The following is a 14935-nucleotide window of genomic DNA, read 5'->3' on the forward strand; positions in this document are numbered from 1 at the left end:
GCCTCGCTGTGAAGGCATAAAACAGCGTGTGGCATCTGAACTCAGCCTACAGACATTGGCATCAATCACATGAGTGAATCGTGCCCCTGCGAATGCAGTATGGAGTGCACACCCTACTAAAGCTCAAGGTAAGCCCTTAGGGAACTTCACAGCACACAGTTAAGAGAAGGGAAGGGCCCAGGGGAATCAGGTGAATTTAGGTCTAAGTGTACACCTTGTATTTGACAGGTATCCCTCCGGGTGAAACAGGGGAAGTGAGAACTCGGGGTCAAAGGAGGCTCATCCATCGCTCCTGCAGAGACACAGGTGAGTGTGACAGGTATACAGCGACACACGGGGGGCACAGCAACATCACGGGACTAGACGAGTGGTGGAACAGGGAAATGGGAGGAGTTTTGATCCAAGGAGGTCATTATTCTGGATTCATGGATACAGTTTCAAATAGCTGTGTTCACTGGTGACATGGTCGGGAGTCCCAATGTCTATTCAGTCATTGGTTGTTGGAAATGCAGTTGCTTCTAAGGATGAGGTTGCTGTTTATGGGAACAGCCATGTTTTAGTACTTTGCGGAATGTCATATAGTCTTCGGTGTGTCAAATATGTGGGGAAGCGTGTTCCACAGAGTCGGTTCAAGGTTGAGAAACCGGATCCTCCGATCCTGACAGTGTTGGTGGGAGGGATCACTAAAAAGAAGGGCAGTGCTAGATCTTAGGGTGCCGGTTGGATAAGGTTTTAGCTTTTCTTGCAGGTATAGTGGGCCGGTCTTGTGCCCTGCACAGTGAGTGATGCAGAGGGTCTTGAAGGAGGCTCTTCGTCCGACTGGGAGCCAGTGGAGGGTTCGGAGAGAAGGAGAGGTTTGGTCTCTAGGAGGAATTTAGCAGCGGCGTTTTGGGCTCTTTGGAGTTTATTAAGGTCGTATGGCGGCGCTCTTAGGTAAAGAGAGTTGGCATAGTCCAGTCTCGACATTACAATGGACATAACAGCGCAAGTCTGTTCGGGAAGGAGAGATAGGGAAAGATGTGTCTGAGAAGTTTGAGGTGGTAGTGACAACATTTAGATACATTGTTGATCTGTCGGGAGAGGGTTAGGGCAGAGTCCATAGTGCAGCCTAGGATTTTTACAGTGTCGGAGGGGCTGGGGGGTTGGTCTAGGGAAGGGGGCCAAGGAAACGGATGAGTTAGGAGAGCAGTGTTGATACAGACCATGATTTTGGTTTTAGTGGGGTTCAAGAGGAGGTGGTTTATTGTCATCCATCGGTCAATATCTAGGAGACAGGCTTCGAGGTCGGGCTGGGGGTGGGTGTCTGAGTTGTGGGATTTAAGGATGATTTGTGTATCATCAGCATAGTTGTAGCACGAGATGTTGTGCGGGGGATGATTCTAGGGAGGGTGGACATATAGAGGTTGAATAGGAGAGCATATAGACAAGCGCCTAGCGGTACTCTTATTAACTGAGCGAGCAGTTGAGACCCATGGGGAGAGGAGGGATAGCTGTACATTGGTAGGCCTAGCAGACTTGATAGTTTAGCAAAACCAAGTATTTCTTCAGGCACAGTCTGGATGTTTCATAGTTACCGGATTGCGAGACAAAAATGATGTTCAAAGTTATTCGCAGTTGAAACATGCTCTTGCAATAGTTTGCGAACGTGCTATCACATCCTGGCTGCACAGAAGTCAATTGGTAAGAGTCCAAGTAAGAAATGAATAGTGTACTCTCTGAAAAAGCTCAAGATGAATGTCAGAAAAGGCAAATCTGGAAGGAAAAGAATTGGGCAGAAAGATGAGCTGCAGACTGTAGCCGCAATGGATTCTATTCTGATGAGTGAAACTAAATTTGATGAGACTCAGGAAGACATTAAGGAAAAAAGAAACATACCAAACAATTGAACCCTTATGAGAATGTTTCCAAGAAAGAACATTTTACCTCTTTTCTTAGATGAGTATGATCTGGTAAGTTTTGTCCAACCATTCCCATTTCAAAATGTTCTTCAGGTCTGTTTGCATAATTTTCAGTTGAGTTTCGCTGCCTTTTCATATATTAGGGTACGTCTCCGGTCCGTTCCAGGTACTTTTTCGTGATAAAATGTAGATTTTCGGCAGTAATGGGTTAATGCAGCACAATGTTCATCCTTCCTCATTACCAAAATGCTCTTCATGTCTGTCTGCATCATTTTCAGGTGAGTTTTGCTGCCGTTATATATATTAGGGTGCCGTTCCGGGTAATTTTTCATGTTAAAATGTAGATTTTGGGCAGTAATGGGTTAATAACATGACATTGTTTCACCTTTCCCATTTCAAAATGTTCTTCATGTCTGCTTGTATCATTTTCAGGTGAGTTGCACAGCCTTTTCATATATTAGGGTACAGTTCTGGGTATTTTTATGTGTTAAAATGGAGATTTTGGGCAGTAATTTGTTAATGACACCACATTGTTTCACCTTTCCCATTTCAAAATGTTCTTCATGTGTGTTTGCACCATTTTCATGTGAGCTGTGCTGCGGTTTTATACATTAGGGTACCGTTCCGGCCCGTTCCAGCCTATTCCGGGTTTTACACCATTCCCTGTTTTCTCTTGAGAGATGCCAAGCTGTCAAGGATGGCACTCTGTCAAGAGTGGCACAGGGCACCCAGGTAAGGTTTGGGTGGCTGTGCTGATGTAAGGTGACAGATAAGCACACACACAGCCGGAAGCTCAACAAGAACGAAGAGTAGGCAACTGTAGCAGGAAATACAAAGGTACAAACAAACTGGATTCCCTCTTGGGGTGTATGCAGAAATGGGAAAGAGTGTTCCACGGACCTTAGGAAACTCCAGCCTTCTGCACAGATTGCTATTACAGGGGCCCACGCTGTATGCTCATGGCTGGGAACAACAGCTGTGGGTGTCTGTAAAACTGAAACGTGACAAGGGAAGGGGCAGAGGTTGCCTGCCGGAAACCAACAGTCAAGCTCTGTACAAAGGGATCTACATATGATACAAGAGAAGACAAGAACAGAAATATCCAGGGAAAAGGAAGTCAGTGAGCAATCTAGCAGAAGGAAATGAAGGAAAAGCAGTATAACTGAAATGGGTAACCTAAGGGAAGGACAGAGGACTCAAGGAAGAGAAGGACAGGGATCAAGAACAGGGGGTTGCAAACAAGGACGAGAGCAAGGGAGCAGCAGCCAGGAAACAGGGGGGCTGCAAACAGGGAAGCAGGGCTGCAGTAACGATGGCACAAGGTGCAGGTAAACTGTTGTGGACTGCAGAGGACTGTAGTAGGCTGCAAGGCAGGGAGCCCAGAGGAGCAGGGCAGAGAGCTGTAGTAGACGGCAGACAGAGAGCCCAGAGGAGCAGGGCAGCAAGGAGCGAGCCCAAAGGAGCAGGGCTGCAAGGCAGGGAGCCCAGAGGACAAGGGCTGTAGGCAAGGAGCCCAGAGGACAAGGGCTGTAGGCAGCGGCGTGAAGCAGGCTGCAAGGCAGGGAGCCAAGAGGAGCAGGGCTGTAGGCAGCGGAGTGAAGCAGGTTGCAAGGCAAGGAGCCCAGAAGAGCAGGGCAGCAAGGAGTGAGCCCAGAGGAGCAGGGCCGCTGACTGTAGAGGGCTGCAGAGGACTGTAGTAGGCTGCAAGGCAGGAAGCCCAGAGGACAAGGGCTGTAGGTAGAAGGCAGCGGAGCGTGATCGGCTGCAAGACAGGGAGCCCGGAAAGGGCAGTGGATCAAAAGCAGGAACAGCATACAAATCGTGGCTCAAGGCAAAAAGGGGCTGGGAGACTCTTGATGCAAGAGACTGAGCTCCTGCATGCAGCTGCTTAAATACAGCCCTGCCCTGTACTGAGGCAGGCTAACTGGCAGCACCTGGAGCAGCACACCCGAAGGTAATCTGCCTCCTCCCTCTCTGGTCCTGACATGGTGGAAGCAGCACTGATCGCTAGGGCTTCTGGGGATTGTGGTTCCAATACCGATGAATGGGAATAGCCAGGAACAGATAACGGTAGCAAGGTGCATTATGGTACATGTAGTTAGCTGAATTAAATAAGAAAGCACCAAAGTTGCGCAAATGGGAATTAAGGACCAAAGTGTGAATTGGGGTTGTTCAAAGAGTATTATGAAGATAAATGAATAACAATTAGTCCGTGATGGTTGCCAATGAAAGCGCCCGTGGCGCAGGCATGACAGTATTCCCCTCTCCATGCCCCTCTCCAGGCTCCCTGAAGACTGACCATCAAGAAGAGCAAGTCCAAGGCCTGTCACACCGTGAAAGAGACTTATACCAACAAGGCACATCATGAAGCACCAAAAACTGTTTAAGGCTGCAAGGTGAGAGACTTGAAGGGAGGAGACATTACCAATCTTCCGAAACTTTGAGGTAGAATTCAGAAAAGACAGGGGCACAAAACCCAACAGTGCGTTCATGAACTGAGGAACTGTGAAGATCTGCTGCAGGCTCCATGGCATATATTGCTTTGAAAGTAGCGGTCTTCCTTAGGGCTGCAACGGTACAGTGCTGAAAGGTGGAACCAGAGATACAGCTGAATTGGTTGCTCTAGGAATGTTTTCCAAGGCGTCAGAAGCAACAATGGCAAAGTCAAGATTTGCTGCAGATACTTCAGGAGTCCCAGCGGCGGGTTCACCATGAGTTGCAGGGAGTTCAGAAGCCACAGCAGCAGGGAGATCAAGAATGGCAGCAGGTAGTTCCGGTGCTGTAGCAGCTGGGAGTGTAGGTGCCAATGGAGTACCAGCGGGCAGGGACGCACCTGAGACTGATAGAGTAGAGTCTGGTAGTTTAAGTGCTGCAGAGGCACCAGCAGGAACAACCGGAGCTGTAGCCTTAATAGAAGAGCTGTTAACTGGCTTAGCAATAGGTACTGTCCTTGCAGGCAGAGAAGAAGGGGGTGCTCCTACTGCAGTAAGAGTGATGTGAGATGCTGCATCAGTAGCAGATTCAGGAGTACTAGCAGGAGAAGCAGCAGAGATGGGGCTAGCAGATTCTGTAACAGGTAGCATGGCTGATGTGGGGTCAGGATAGGGTAGGATTTCTGATGGCTGGCCTTCAAAGTCTGGTGTGCTCAGGTTGCTAGGTGGTCTGGGGTATTGACTGTTGGAAAAGCTGGATTCCAGACAGGTACTGGGTATAGTTCAGGATCTGACTCATGGTCTGGTGCACAAAAACCCCTAGAAGCAGAGTACATCTCTGATTTGGTCATTTCGGTAGGGGCTGTAAGTGTGAGTAAAGGACCGTCGTCAAGGGTCAGAACGGAACAATCCTTTGACTCAGCAGGATCTCCAGTCAGATGATTACACTTGATTTGTGGTGTAATGGCAGTGTGAGTTATTCGGCCCACCGAAGGAGGTAATTCTTCACTATCTGAACAACAGCCTGAGTTACCGTGGCTAGTAAGTGAATGAGCTGTGTCAAACTTTAGAAAGGATGCATATGCCAAATTCAGGTCTTCCATCTGCTTTGTATAAGTCTGTATCTTTTTCTGCGTTGCCATTCCAGGCCTTATCATGTCGATCTCTAAAGACAGAATGTCGGGTGTTGGACATAGTGTCAGATGGTCTGGTAAATTGTGTCCCTTTGCTAGATTCTTACAATGCAAATAGACAAATTCATCATAGAGGTCTTCAGTTTGTCTTTTAAGGCGCACGAGCTGCTCTTGTAACTGGTATGTTCCATTTGCCAGTTCTACAACTTCAGAATCTGGTGTAGCAGAAAAGGCAGGTGTAGCGATATGAAGACTGACCTTGGTGTTATCGTGGTTAGTAGTTCCTGGGGAAGCATTAAGACAACCGATGGTCAGTATTGGTCTTTTGTACCCAGGACCAGCTGCACTAACCTCAGGATACTGAATGCCTTGTCCTGTTAAATGAGTGTTATCAGCAGTCTGGGGAGGGTGTGTAGCTTGCCAAGCTGATCTTGAGCATATCACTTTGGCAATAACGTACTCTGGTTGAGAGTTTGCCACAATGAGTGCAACTTCTTTGGCTGAAGCAGTGTTCAGACATTGGTCCGGAAACAGGGCAGCCTGGGATAAAGGAATACAAGGTTCGTGTACAGGCTGAATGTCGAATGCAGTGTCAGAAGTAATGCCAGAAAGTGCAGGGGTTTTTTCCACTGTTTGGGCTAACAAAATCTGCAGGAATTCATTATCTTACTGTAGTTCTTCTACAGATAAGGACTGCGGATCATAGTCGCAAGTGTCATAATAATTATACATGGAAGAAGGGTCAGCTAGCCAGTGAGTGTAGTACTGTGCTTGCAAACCTTTGTTTACAAGGGCGAGTCTGTCTTTTGAACTAAGGTTTTGGTTTTTGTTTGCTGTCCTTAGGAAAACTTTAGATTTTTGCAGAGGTTTCTTGGACCGAAAGGAAAGCATCTTTGGTCTGTGTGTGCCTTTCCTGCCTATGGAACAACAATATATTGGCTCTTGCATTCTGTCAAGGATGGCACTCTGTCAAGAGTGGCACAGGGCACCCAGGTAAGGTTTGGGTGGCTGTGCTGATGTAAGGTGACAGATAAGCACACACACAGCAGGAAGCTCAACAAGAACGAAGAGTAGGCAACTGTAGCAGGAAATACAAAGGTACAAACAAACTGGATTCCCTCTTGGGGTGTATGCAGAAATGGGAAAGAGTGTTCCACGGACCTTAGGAAACTCCAGCCTTCTGCACAGATTACTATTACAGGGGCCCACGCTGTATGCTCATGGCTGGGAACAACAGCAGTGGGTGTCTGTAACACTGAAACGTGACAAGGGAAGGGGCAGAGGTTGCCTGCCGGAAACCAACAGTCAAGCTCTGTACAAAGGGATCTACATACGATACAAGAGAAGACAAGAACAGAAATATCCAGGGAAAAGGAAGTCAGTGAGCAATCTAGCAGAAGGAAATGAAGGAAAAGCAGTATAACTGAAATGGGTAACCTAAGGGAAGGACAGAGGACTCAAGGAAGAGAACAGGGGGTTGCAAACAAGGAAGAGAGCAAGGGAGCAGCAGCCAGGAAACAAGGGGGCTGCAAACAGGGAAGCAGGGCTGCAGTAACGGATGGCACAAGGTGCAGGTAAACTGTTGTGGACTGCAGAGGACTGTAGTAGGCTGCAAGGCAGGGAGCCCAGAGGAGCAGGGCAGAGAGCTGTAGTAGACGGCAGACAGAGAGCCCAGAGGAGCAGGGCAGCAAGGAGCGAGCCCAAAGGAGCAGGGCTGCAAGGCAGGGAGCCCAGAGGACAAGGGCTGTAGGCAAGGAGCCCAGTGGACAAGGGCTGAAGGCAGAGGAGTGTAGCAAGCTGCAAGGCAGGGGGCCCAGAGGACAAGGGCTGTAGGCAGCGGCGTGAAGCAGGCTGCAAGGCAGGGAGCCAAGAGGAGCAGGGCAGCAAGGAGTGAACCCGGAGGAGCAGGGCTGCGAGGCAGGGAGTGCAGAGGACAAGGGCTGTAGGCAAGGAGCCCAGAGGACAAGGGCTGTTGGCAGCAGAGTGAAGCAGGCTGCAAGGCAAGGAGCCCAGAGGACAAGGGCTGTTGGCAGCGGGGTGAAGCAGGCTGCAAGGCAAGGAGCCCAGAGGAGCAGGGCCGCTGACTGTAGAGGGCTGCAGAGGACTGTAGTAGGCTGCAAGGCAGGAAGCCCAGAGGACAAGGGCTGTAGGTAGAAGGCAGCGGAGCGTGATCGGCTGCAAGGCAGGGAGCCCGGAAAGGGCACTGGATCAAAAGCAGGATAACGCAGGAACAGCATACAAATCGTGGCTCAAGGCAAAAAGGGGCTGGGAGACTCTTGATGCAAGAGACTGAGCTCCTGCAGGCAGCTGCTTAAATACAGCCCTGCCCTGTACTGAGGCAGGCTAATTGGCAGCACCTGGAGCAGCACACCTGAAGGTAATCTGCCTCCTCCCTCTCTGGTCCTGAAGCAGCTCTGATCACTAGGGCTTCTGGGGATTGTGGTTCCAATACCGATGAATGGGAATAGCCAGGAATAGATAACTGTAGCAAGGTGCATTATGGTATATGTAGTTAGCTGAATTGAATAAGAAAGCACCAAAGTTGCGCAAATGGGAATTAAGGACCAAAGTGTGAATAGGGGTTGTTCAAAGAGTATTATGAAGATAAATGAATAACAATTAGTCCGTGATGGTTGCCAATGAAAGCGCCCGTGGCGCAGGCATGACAGTATTCCCCTCTCCATGCCCCTCTCCAGGCTCCCTGAAGACTGACCAACAAGAAGAGCAAGTCCAAGGCCTGTCACACCGTGAAAGAGTGTGCCCATGGTGCAGGCATAACACAAGCAGAAAGAAAAAGAGGTGTTGGATGTGTTCCATGCACACTTGAGACAACTTGCGTTCACTTGTGTTCCTCTGAACGAAGAGGATGAAATATGTGCACAAGTAATTGAAGGCCACTTCTCAGTAAAATTACGCCTACTAACCCTATGTGAAACAGGCATCAGTCTAATATGAATACTTGGGATTGGCAATCCCATGAATTGGCGGGCTAATTCCAGCACTGTTCCCTGATGTTGCAGCACATTAAAAATAGCCCAGTATAAGCTGACCCATAACCAGCCTCTAAAAGCAGCATTTTATTTAATTGATTTAACTGGTTTACACCGCTTTTCAATATAAATACAGTACAATACATTGTGTGTGTGTTCAAGACTTTTAGCACAGGTTTCAATCCAGTCACATCTATATAACATTGCTTTCGCCTTATCTGGATTACTGATCAATATTTCAAGAGAAATATCAGCATTATTAAGAGTGTTGTATACCTCCTTCATCCAACTTTGTACAAATGTATGTGTTGTAGAAAACAGATATGATGACAAAGTTTGCAACATGTTATAACATTGCGTTGATATCAAGCATTTGCGGAATAACGCACATAGTCTCCAGTGTGACAAAGCGTGGGGAGAAACTAGACCCAACTCATATCTAATCCACGCTCCTAGAGTACATTGAGGGAGGTGGAGGACAGATTTCCAAAATTTGGACTCCCACTTGTTCAAAAGTTGTTTAGGGCAGATTGATTTTTTTTTTTTTTTTTTTTATTTTACTTGTAACAATTAGTTATTTACACAACTTCAATTACAAAAATTCATACAAAATTTCATCATCTTTCTTTGTCATCAATTAGCTCTCTTATAGGTTCATTGTTTTCTTCCGGCTCTTTCAGATGAAAAGTTTGTTTTCAGCACAAGGCTTTCTCCAAGATGTTGTCGAGAAAATCTACCACTGCACAAATTGATTTAACATTATTTCCAGCTACCAGCATGCACCACAGATGGTCCGTTGGTTGGACAGTTGTTAGATGTTTAAAGAAAAATGCACGCTGAGTCGCCACCTGGTCACAATCAGAGACTAGATGTTTAAGTGATTCTACTTCGTTTTTACAGAGCCTACATTTATTATCATCTATCTCTTTGTAGTGTCTCAGGTACATTATCTCTTTAGTTTCATATAAATTTAGCCGAAATCTTAAAAATTTGTTGCGATGGTATCTTGACGGAAATCTTGTTAAGTATTTGGGCAGCTTGTCAAGAGTATTACATGTCAAGCCTAAATTAAGCGAAGATGACATTGCCATTCGACGTTCTTCGTTTTTTATCCAGTACCAGGATCTCAGTTTTCTTTTTGCAATCGGTGGTGTGTTACATACAGACTCCCAAGAGATATCCATGACCGCTAGAGATTTCCTAATTTTCGTAGCCCAAATATGTATCATCCCTGAATATTGTTTATCTTCTTTTTGTTTTAAGATCTCATAGGCTGGAGCGACTATTTTTAGGTTCATTTTTCGTAACAAAACAATGGACTTCCAAAGAATCAGGCCGTCTAAGGGATCAAGGCCTAGTTCATGTCTTATTGCGACAATAGACACACAGCTTGGCAGAGCTAAAACTCCTCTCCAAAATTGCCCTTCCAAAACTGCCCAAATACGATTATCGATGTTTAGTCCGGCCTCCACCCCATAGGTCAGAGTAGGAATGACTTTTTGTCGATAGAAGGTTAAGACTGGAATCAGGGTAAATTTGCCAAATTCATTATGTAGGCGTTTTCCTTGTAGGCAGAAAGAAGTCATACGATGCTTCAAATCTAAAATCCATTCTTGTTCTCTGATGGATTTGTTTATTTGTATCCCTAGATAACGTATAGTGTGTACAGTCTCGATCTTTTCTCCAGCTGCATACCAACTGAAATTCTCAGCCAATCTTTTCTTTGTTGGTCCAAAGGACATGATCTTTGATTTCCCAGCATTTATTTCCAAACCGTTTGTCTGCAGATATATAACCAATGCTTGTATTAGACGTTGGAGTCCTATTTTAGTTTGATCAAATAATACAATGTCATCGGCATATGTCGCATAACTAATAGGTTGGTTATTTGTTTTCGGTGGAAAGCAGCGAATATTCGCGAAGGCCTTTGGTAAATCAGCAATGTATAACTTAAATAGTAGGGCTGCCAAGGGGCATCCCTGTTTCACTCCTTTGGTGGTTGGAATTTCATTTGTCACGGTGCCTTTATTATCGATGCAGACTTTTATTGAGGTACCTGTGTGTAGGGCCATAAGTGGATGGAGAATATTTGGAGGGCATGACCATGATGTTAATTTTTCCCATAGATTTGTGCGATTGATTTGGTCAAATGCCTGCCGCATATCTATGAATGCTATGAAGATGCTCCCTTTGTTCTTCAATGATTCAAGTTTAAGTATGTTTAGGATGAAGAGATTGATTTCAGTTCCGACTTCCTTTGTGAAACCTGTTTGTCGCTTATCCAATAAGTTGTTACAAGATGCCCATTTGGAGAGTTTTTGTTGTAAGCAAGTAGCAAAGATTTTCCCTATTATATCCAAGAGGGCAATTGGGCGGTAGTTGGCCGGGTTCTCCCTATTGCCTTTCTTGAATATTGGTACTATAATTGCAGTCCTCCATGAGCACGGTATCATCCTAGCTTCTGAAATTAGCTCAAACAGGTCTACAATAAAGTCGGCCCAAAGCTCCTTTTTTTCTTTTAATAGAACATTTGTTAGCCCATCAGGGCCCGCTGCACGAGAATTCTTCAATTGTGTTATTTGAGTAAGAATTTTTTCTCTAGATTCACATACATCCCATGTGACCGGATTTATCTGTTGTATTGGGCTGCTTAAAGTTGAAGTGCTTACAAATACTTTCCTAAAATGTTGTTCCCAGGTAAGCTTTGATATTCCATTAGTGAAACCAGAATCTTGAGTGTTGTTGTTATTTAAAATTTTCCAGATGTCTCGTGAGTTCCGCTGAATAATTAGGCCTACCATTGTTTCAGCTCGTTCTTGATCTCTGATTATCTTGAAAGATTTTAACCAGTTCCGGTATTTCGTTTTACAGTTTTGGATTTCCCTTTTTTTCTCAAAAGACTTAATATCTTTCTTGTTGATTTGCCTGATGCTTTTGGTCATTTGTTTCTTTTGCAAATTTACCTGTGCACTATATATATATTTTTTCTGAGTTTGCGAGGTTTTGTGAGTTTGTTTTTTTGTAGTGCCAAATTGGATTAGCAAAGGTGCATAGTTTATTTTGTCGGGAGTTGTTGTTATGTCATCCTTAAGGCCATCTCTCAGCTGACGGATGTGATGGTTTTTAATTCGTAGCCTACTCAGCCCCTCATTCGCTTCCAGAGGTAAATCATACTGTGCTGATGTTATGCACTGTTCTAGAATACAAATTAGTTCCAATATACTATGATCACTCACTGCTGTTTTAGTTATTGACATTTTTGTAACTTTTGACCAGAAAGGAGCAGAGATCCAAAAGTAATCTAATATTTTTTGGCTTTTATCTTTGTTCCAGGTAAAGTTTGGGGGAATGTCACCTTTAATTGAACCATTGACCATCTCGCAGTTTCTCGATTGCATCGCCTCTAACCATTTATCTCCTCTAGTTCGTATTACAGTTTGTTCAGTCTTATTTTTGGGAGATAGTTCGAGCCATGAGAAGTTAAAGTCTCCACATATTATTATAATGGTCTCCAAATCTGATGTTAAATAGGGATCAATAATTGCCGTTACTGATTTAATGAAACTTGCAGTAGAGATCATGGCTGGGTTCCAATAAAGATTAATAATTAGCAGTTGTGGGGAGGGTATATTTTCCTTCTGGCTCAGCTGTAGTAGAGTTCCTAGTACAAAGAGGTTTGGCATGAATGTTTGAATGACCTCCCATCCATAGGCATTATTAACCATTGTGATTAAACCAGAGAAAGGTCTCCCACGTTGATGTTTTCCTGCTTTATTTAGAATGATGGAATAACCGTCTTTCGATGGAACTTCTCGAAGCCATGTTTCTTGGAGACAAATGGCAAAATTATTTATTAAGGCCTTAGGAAACTCATTGAATAGATGAAGGAATCCTCTGGTGTTCCAAGAGAGGATCCCACATTTTTCCATATCCGTTTTTGGTGATGGTTATGTTTGTTGATCTTTCTGTGATGTAGCTCGTTTTATGGTTTCATCATAATTTTTCCATGTAGGTTTTGTTTCTACTCCACATTTTCGCAATGACAATTGGTTCCTCAATTTTTCGCGACGACAATCATTTCTTGATTTTATTTCATCACTTTTCCCATAATTTAACATATTTCTCTCTGAGTGTATTTCAAAACCAAAGGCCAGCAGTTCATCTTGTGCAGCAAAAAGAGTTTTTTCCACTGCTGATGAATTAATATGTAAGAAAACTTTGTCAGCGGATTCCTCTGAAATGTATTCAACAATTTGAATGTCTTCTGATGTAATTGTACGGAGTGAAGGGATGATATGCAGTAGTTTCATAATGTTTCTTCTGTTTAAGTTAACATCTTTATCATCAGACATCACATTTTCCACTCTAATTCTCCAAGAATGATATTTGGAGCTAGATTGACGTCCATCGCTTTCACTTATTCTCAATGAGATTTGTTTATTTCGCTGAGCAGCAGTCATTTTCGGATTGAAATTTTGTAATGATTCAGATACCATTTTTCTGTTTGTAACTTGGTGTGTTCTAGGTTGATTAGGTTCCGAGGAGTTCATATCAAAGGTAGGAGGAAACATAGTGACCTTTCTATGCCCTTTATCCTCATCACCTATAAGTTTCCTAGAGAGTACTTTGCTTGGTCCAATTGGTTGTCTTTTACTCAATGTCTCTGTAGATAAGGTTAAGGAGGAACTGTCAGAGTCAATTGAGTAAGTTGAGAGGTCACATAGGTCTACTGAGTCCTCATCTTGTGCAGAAATCGAATCTAGACGAGCACGCTTATTTGGATTTTGTTTTTGTATTGACGATGATTTTGCATCGTTCAATTTATTCCGTCTCTCCTTTGATTGCACAGTGATGACATTATCTACAGCAGCCTCTTTTGTAGGTCGTTCGAACAGCGCAAGCTTTTGTGGAGTTACTATATTTCTTACAAACTGTTTTACATTAGTATTACGTTTTTTTGCTTGATTGGTTGCTTGCTTTTTTGGAGCCAATCGTACCTTTTTTTCAGACAGTGTTGGTATCTTTAAGCTGTCCACTTGAAAATTTTTTGCTCCACCCTTAAAGATGTCAAACGAGTTTATGAGCCTCGATGTAGACGGTAGTGTTTGATTTCCAGTCGCACTGTGAGTTTCCAGTGATTGTATTGGTTCTCCGATCTCCATAGCCAAGTGGGTCGGATCTGTTATTTCTGCAGCATCAGAGGAGGTCTGGGTTTCTTGTATTTGTACCGTTGAAGTTGTTCTTCTGTCTGCACGTGCCCTACTAGTATTTGTAGTTGAGCAGGTCAGCGGGGCTTCAGTATTTGGTTTAGTTTTGACTGCTTGAGCAGGAATTTCCTGGAGTTGTCTATTATTCCTGTTAGAACTAGATGACTCCACTTGAGGATTGTTCTTTGAGAGATGGGCCGCAGCAGAAACGGAGTTTGTGATTTTAGGAGCAGGAGTAGTTTTATTCAGCGTGACAGCTCCATTTAAGTGCTCTGGTAATTGTTCCGTATTTATTGGAATATTATGCCTTGCCCATTTCATACATTCAAGCGTTGCGGCCATTAAGGTGGAATTATCCACGTGGGTACTAGCTAGAAGATCTCCAAGGCGATATTGCCATTGTGAGGACGTCTCCGCCTCTCTGTCCATTCTTTGCAGCAAGGCATTATTCATATGTTCCATCTTGTCAACTTTTGAGATAAGCTGAGTAATTTGCGTACTCTGCTCTTTTATAGCCTCATTTAGACTCTCGTACAGTTTTACGAACGGGATTAGCGCCAAAGAAGTGGCGGCCAATACATTATTGTGGATTTGAATGCCAGCTGCTACTGACAGGTTGGATTTATTCATTTGATCCTGTGCAGAAGTAGCAGCTGTAAGTTTTGGCGCCGTTTCATGTGTTTGTTTGGCCATGGAATCTCGTCCCTTCCTACGTTGCTGTAGAGACTCATTTTCTACCTCGTCTTCATTCATTTGGATTAGATTCTCCATCTCAACTGTCTTTACAACATTTTTATCACCGATGGTTGTGTAATCAATTGTTGAATTGTGGTTTGGAAGATTCTGATCAAAAAAACCAAATTTAGAATGACGGCAGATGTTATTGGGGCTATGTCTGCTTATTATACGATTTACATGCTTAGAGTTGGACTTTTCTCCGAAACTCTGTATCAGTTTTTCTTTGATGGCATTGTAATCAGCAGTTAGCCTCTCTGTCAGACGTGCCTCTCGTCCTACTGGATCTTGAGCTTTTAATGAGGTCTCTAAAGTTGGTATTGGATTTGTTTCTATATTAAGCAGATGTGATTGAGGTGTTGTAGAAATTTCATGTGGGTTCCAAGTTTCCACTTCATGTACTTCTCCGGTGCTATTTGCTGTTATAGGTAGACGAGAGTGTAACAGGTTAGACTTAGTTGAGCTCTGTTTGCGGTTTACAAGTCCAGTTTTTGTGGAACCTCGGGAGGCATATGATGACATTAGCACGTTAGATTCAGC

This window comes from Ambystoma mexicanum, chromosome 9 (genome assembly GCF_040938575.1).
Source record: "Ambystoma mexicanum isolate Mex_15411 chromosome 9, UKY_AmexF1_1, whole genome shotgun sequence".
Taxonomy (NCBI): domain Eukaryota; kingdom Metazoa; phylum Chordata; class Amphibia; order Caudata; family Ambystomatidae; genus Ambystoma; species Ambystoma mexicanum.